The sequence below is a fragment of the Mandrillus leucophaeus genome, unplaced genomic scaffold, assembly GCF_000951045.1.
Source record: "Mandrillus leucophaeus isolate KB7577 unplaced genomic scaffold, Mleu.le_1.0 Scaffold2611, whole genome shotgun sequence".
In the NCBI taxonomy this organism is placed as follows: Eukaryota; Metazoa; Chordata; class Mammalia; order Primates; family Cercopithecidae; genus Mandrillus; species Mandrillus leucophaeus.
The window spans coordinates 13,686-20,755 of NW_012102712.1; the positions used below are offsets into that span (position 1 = coordinate 13,686).

At 35.1% G+C, this 7,070-nt stretch overlaps 1 pseudogene across 1 annotated transcript in view; it reads right to left on the bottom strand.

Moving 5' to 3' along the window:
* Positions 1 to 6,204: 6,204 nt before the first annotated feature.
* LOC105542556 overlaps positions 6,205 to 7,070 on the bottom strand; it is a 4,057-nt pseudogene continuing 3,191 nt past the window's right edge. Inside the window, exon 4 of the transcript XR_001006486.1 lies at positions 6,205 to 7,032. The product of XR_001006486.1 is annotated as a pregnancy-specific beta-1-glycoprotein 2-like (transcript). The remainder of the gene's footprint in view (positions 7,033 to 7,070) is intronic.

A 7,070-nucleotide genomic window follows, 5' to 3' on the forward strand; every position in this document is an offset into this window, starting at 1 on the left:
TTATTGTTGATTGCTTACAAAATATAGTGGAAGCAGAAATATTTCTGATTATATTAAAGCTTAATGCTTCTATAATTTAAATGCTTCTATAATTTAATAACTTCTATAATTTAATAACTTCATGATATTATTTTGAAGACCTGGAGAAGAAATTACTTTAAAATTTTCTGAGTTACTTTAAAACACACACATACACACACCCTAAAAGTCCATATATGTCTTGATCAAGGGAAGAATGTAGGAGAAAACTAAAAAATGGGTACCTACTTCTGTTCTTATGGGATACTATTGCTGCTCTTTTCTATTGAACATGACACCATAAGCTGTAGGCACCATCTATTTTAACAAAAAGAACATTTACTTTTTAGCATTTAAACTAGAGGAAAGACTATTTTCACCTGGCTAAACTTTTCCTTAGGATTGGCCCCAATTAGTCAATTAATTCCCCCTCAGTGTTACTTAATGAAGAGTAGATTAGATAGATAGATAGATAGATAGATAGATAGATAGATAGATAGATAGATAGACATACTTTTATATCTATCTATACATACATACATACTCTTTTATCTTTCTATCTCTCTATATATATTTGTGTCCATATTGGTATCTATATAGATGTGTGTGTATATACACATCCATTTGTGCATATATATGTATATCAATTTGTGTGTGTATATATCCATTTGTGTCCATATCTATATCTATATAGATATGTGTGTGTGTATATATCCATATGTGTGTTTATGTATATATATCAATTTGTGTGATATATCCATTTGTGTACATATCTATATCTGTATATGTATATATGTTTATGTGTATGCATATATACTAGATATATATGTATGTATATATACTTTATATAGAGATATACTTTATATTTTATATATATATGTCTTCACTTATGTATCTCCAAATCAGTAAATGCCAGACTACAGTCTTCCCATTTTTGCACTCTGATATAACTTGAACCCAACTGCATTCTCTTGAAAGAAATAAGCACTAAAAATGAATTATTCAAGAATAGTGATTGCTTACTTTAAAATTTTCATTCTAACCCTCCCTAGAGCTGACTTGTCTCAAAGTTTAGAAGCCCTTCTCTACTAAACCCAAGGTCTGGCAGAACCCCAGAGGCAATTTACCTGGATTTTTTTTTTTTTTGGTCTTTTTTGTTTTTTTTCTTCTCATCTTCTGGTTGATCTCATCTGAGGGCCAGGCTGAAAGGGTGGGAGTAAGGGGGTACGTCACATTGCACACTTCAAGAGTCCATCACCTTCAACATTAACAAGTCCACTGCCTTCAACATTCTGAAGCCTCTGTGCTCAAGACCAAGAGATTTCTCTTCTTTCTGGTGTGAAATAAGTTTCTATATTTTTCCCTGAGGTAGTAAATGCAGTTATGGATCTCAACTTTCTGAGAAAAACTGGCTCCCTATACACAGAGTCTTTATCTTCATAGCCCCACAACAATCACATTATTGTAATCAGAAAGACATTGGGTCACAAGATTTTCTTGAGCACAACTCACAATGGAACTGATTAGGAAATAACTAAATGACCTATGGACCAAAACAGATAAGTTAATATAAGATCCATTTGACTAGAAGCTAGAAAGTATTCTTGAAAAAGTCTGGAAACCCACTTTTTTAGGTGCTTACGAATCTTTGGCCAGTTCTCCAAGATTCAGCTCTGCCTTATTTGTGAATATTGTCTTGCCTTTCTTGAGGACACAGCTTCAAGTCTCTCTCAGATGTCCTGCTGACCTAAGAAGTGGATTCAGGATAACCTCGATCTTCCTAGGATTCTCTATCTGGTCACTCATGATCAGACCACATTTCTCTCCTCAGTTTTTTTTCCTTGCAGGATAATCACCCTTGACGAAACCCACCATTTTCATACTGGAGTAGGGAAAATTAGATGCTATTTTGCTATAACAATTTATCACTGACAGGTCATTTAAAATGTAAAGGAATTTTTGAAGGAGGGAATTGTAGAAATGCCAATTAAAGCCACAGTCACAGAGCTCTTAATAAGAAAAAAGTTTGATTAAATATAGTCACAGTTTGCAATCACAAAAGGCACGTCCAGAGCCTAATAAATCTGACAATTTTTGAAGACAGAGCATAAAAAATCAGCAGGAGAAATCTGAGGACTAATCTGCCTTTGGATTGAGAACACTTTGAACATGATACAGCACACAAAAGCCTAATTCACAGGGTCAGGAAGTGTACATCATAGAATGAGCGCTGAAAACAATCTAGGAAAAGTTGAGATGGTAAAAGGCTTTAGGCAGAAAATATGCTTTAAAATCGATAGCATCTGAAAGAAAGGTTACTCAGATAGTGATCTAAATTTAGACAATTTAACTGTTAATGACTGAGGACAAGGAATATGACACGAGATAACAAAATATGCAATTAATAGGAAATTCAGGCTACTGGTAAGTCCATAAAAAAGTAAAAATAGAATATACTGAATTATTTGACTAGACTAAAACATTAGGAGAAAGCTTAGTTATAATTATTTTAAATAATTAACACAAAAAAATTGTCAGGTAATATAATAAGAACAAGGATAAGCAAAGAAATAAAGAAAAATATTGCTTATATATTCAGACAACGATGTTTGTAGAGATTTGAAAAGTTATTGGGATTTAGGATGTTAAGACCTTGTTTATAATAACTGATAATAAAATGAAATAAAATATAAAAATGTGAATACTAACCAAAATAATGTCAAGTGACACAGACAAAATTTTGGGCAAGAACACTGTTGCCTATTTTTCAAAACTGATGCTATATTATTTTGGACCTATAATTTATGTATTGTTAAAACATTTATTATTTCTTTACTTTTTATTCTCAGCCTAAGCCAAGTCTGATATTCAACATACACGACTTCTCTGCTTCCACCTCTCACCTCTCCCCAACACATACTTAAATATGCCCTAGAATATCTGAATCCAATTATAGGTAAGTTAGCATAGTCAAGTCTACAGTGTTGTACTCTGCAAAAGTTATATGACATATCCTCATTATTCTCTCCTGAATTTGTATGTTGTAAGTCATTGATGATCCCCATTGCAAAGGAGCCCTTTACTAAGGTCTTGCTTTACATGTGAAACTTGTTGTTAAAGTTTTATACATAACTATATTTCTCACTAGCTGTGCCATAGGAACAAGTGAACGAATTTAAGAGTGTGAATAGCCTATAATGGCTTAGTAGGAGATTTCATCAGAACATTTGTATAGCATTATATTGAAGATTCCTGTAGCTAAAATTGCTGCTATTTTTGAGTGTCTGTGATGTACAGAGGCACTCTTCTGATGCTTTACACAAATTATCAAATTTAATGCTCACACAAGAAGCTATTAGATAGAAATTATTTTTCCTATTTTATAGTTACACATTTGAAGGACAGAGAAGTAGCTTCCACAAATACAATATTCAATAACTTATTTTTGTCATAGTCAGGATTTTAGCCTTATTTTATTTTCTTTAAAATGTACACTTGGAACCACTTTGATACCTGTGCACAGAAAAATAGGACAGCAGCAAAGTAAATGGCTCACAACACAATTTTACCTAAGGTCATTTCCTACTAGGATGTTAGTTGAAGCCAAGATATAGATCATTACTGAAAAAGAACTGTAAAATGTTCTAATCTTGATAGGCTTCAGAAATAAAAGGGATTGTAGGATGTTTGGTAAGAGAGGCAGCTGTCACTTGCCAGTAAAATGTAATTCTTTCAGAACAATGTCAGAACTTCCTCAACAGAACTGGGTTCATTTACATCAAATGAGGGTTTAAGATAGATTATTACAAGATATTAATAATATTTAATCCACAGTACATAGCACTACTTGAAGAAACATGCAAATTTTGACCGTTGAAAAGGCCACTGAAAATAACATTCCCTACTTCATATTAATTTTTTTTGCAAATTTAAGACAGATTAAGAAAAAGTAGGCCAAGCGCGGTGGCTCACGCCTGTAAATCCAACACTTTGGGAGGCCGAGGCGGGCAGATCACTTGAGGTCAGGAGTTTGAGACCAGCTTGGCCAACATGGTGAAACCCCGTCTCTACTAAAAATACAAAAGTTAGCTGGATGTGGTGGCGCGTGCCTGTAATCCCAGCTACTAGGAAGGCTGAGGCAGGAGAACTGCTTGAACCTGGGAGGTGGAGGGTGCAGTGAGCTGAGATCGTGCCACTGCACTCCAGCCTGGCAGCCTGGGCGACAGAGCAAACTCCGTCTCAAAAAAAAAAAGAAAAGGTATGTTATTACTCCATTGTGATATATAATAACAATCCAATATATGAATACATTCTGTACTTGTTGCATTGCACAATAAAAGTAAATAGTGGCTGATTAAATAAAAGAGACAAAGGGATGTCAAAGATAAATACTAACAGAGAAAAATTAAGAATAAAACAATGAAGAAGAATATATCAATTACAAATAAAACTACAAATACCAAAAAAGAAATAAACATAACCATTCTCTGAAGGGGAACATCAGAATATATTAAATGCTAGAAAGGAGGAGTTCATAATCATTGTCTTAATTAATAATTTAAACTACTTTAGATAGAACAAAATGAATCACTGGTCTGTATACATTTGATTAAAGAATGTCCCATTGTTCATTGGAAAGAAATTCAGTTCAGGCCAGTAGTAATTTTCCAGATGATGTCACTCAGAACTAATTAAAATGAAACACAATTTTAAAAATTTTTAAAAGAAATTTTAGAATAGCTTTAGATTTACAGAAAAGTAAAAATTTTAGCATTCTAACAGAACCCAATCCCAGTTTTTTCTATTATTAAAATTTTATGTTAGTATGATACATTTCTCATAATAAACCAATATTAATACTGTTGCTAAATAAAGTTTATATTGTCTCCAGATTTCCTTAGTTGTTATCTAATGTTCTTTTCTTTTGAGGATTGTATCCAGATAGCAACATTACAGTTAGTGGTCATGTCTCCTTAGTCTTCTCTTGGCCATGACAATTTATCAGACTTTCCTTGTTTTGAATGATCTTAACAGTTTTGAGGCATACTAGTCAGGTGTTTTGTGGAATGTGCCTCAATTTTGATTTGTTTGACAATTTTCTTAGACTAGGGTAAAGGGTTTTGGGGAAGAACACCACAGCAGTAAAGTGTCATTCTGACACATCACATCTTATTAAGAAAACATCCCATAATGTTACTTATTACTATTAAAGTTAATCTCAATCATCTAGCTCAGGTAGTGTTTATCAAATTTCTCCACTTTAAAATTACTGCTGTTTATTTTTTTCTTGAATTCCATATAGTACTCTTTTTTTTTTATAAGTGTGATAAGAAATTAATTTCCAGAATACATGAAAAACTACAAGTCAACAACAGCAAACATCCAAAAACCCAATTAAAAAATGAACAAAGGATTAAAATAGGGTTTTCTCCAAGGAAGATATGCAAATATCCAATAAGCCCATGCAGAGTTCCTCAGCGTCATGAATACGTAGAGATATGCAAATCAAAACCACAATGTGACACCACCTCACACACCTTTGATAAACAACAATGACAGCAATACAAAACAAGTGTTTTCAAATAGATGGAAAAAATGGAGCTCTAGTGCATTACTGATGGGAATGGGAAATGTTATAGCCACTGTAAAAAGTGGTGTGGCTGTTTCTCAAAAAATTAAACAATAAATTACCATTCAATCCAGCAATTCCACTTCTGGACATACTGCCTATAGAATGGAAGGAAATTTGAACAAATATTTGCACATTGATGTTCAGAGAAGCATTACTCACAATAGCCAAAAAATGGAAACAACGGAAAAGTCCACTGAAAGATAAGTGGGTAGGCAAATGAGGTATATCTCTACATCGAAATGTTATTCAACCTTAACAAGGAATAAAATTCCAACACATCGTGCAAAGTGGATGAACCTTGAAGACATTATGCTAACTGAAATAAGCTGGACATTGAAGGATAATTATTCTATAATTCCATTTATAAAAGATAGACTAGCCAGTTACATAGAGACAAAAATTAGAATGGTATGTGCTGAGGGATACGGGGAGAAGACGTGAGAGTTACTGTTTATAGGGTACAGAGGTTTAATATGGTAAAAGGAAAAAGTTCTGGAAATGGATAGTGTGATGGTTACACAACACTAAATTGCACACATAGAAACAATTAACGATAAATCTTATATTAGATATATATAAAGTGTACTGGAAGTCTTACACTCTACAAATACACACGTTTTCCATTGCCCCTTTCCTGCCATGCAGAGCCCCAGAGGTGAATCTCCCTATTTATTCAAGTGTGCATCACTCACTGTCCTCTGTGCTGTGTCCCACATGCAGTGCCCACAGCCTCATACAGCCGGTGACTTCAGAGACAGGACACAGCTCAAGAGTCTGCCCCAAAGCTCCCTCTCTTCTTATTTCCCTGCAGCCTAGGCTTCACTTCAACTGGCAGCTCGATTTAGCTGAATTCAGGACAGGTCAGCAGGGCTCTTTCTCCACACATGCTGGTCCCACCCCAGGTGGAGTCAGGCAGGGCCAGTCACCAGAGAAGCCCGGAGCAGAGTAAGGAGCAGTCTGAGCTGCTCCTCCCTCATCCAAGGGGCTTCCTCCTCTCATTTGGGGGAAAAATGTGAGCTTGTTTCAAAGCCTCAGATGTTCCTTGTAGCTCATGGAGTAGGTAAAAGAAAACAAAGATGTAGTGGAAAGGGTTGTGTTGGTGACAGCAAGAAGCAACTTGATCTTGAGGACTCTCCTTCTTGTCCCTCTGTGAAGCCTCTTCCACCACATAGGGCTCAGGGCTGACAAAGCCCCCTCCCTACCTTTCTCAGGCTGGACACAAGGTCAACCATGAGAAAACAGAAAAACTAGGAGAAGAGAGTCTGTAGAGACAAATTGGGAGGGTTCAGGAGGAGAATTTAGGATTTGCTTCTGCCCATGGGACACAGGCTGGGAATAAAAATGTTTTCCTGACTCTTCTCTGAAAGCCAGATAGACTCCACCTAAAACCCTGTTGACAATGATGCAGGGATCCACTGAC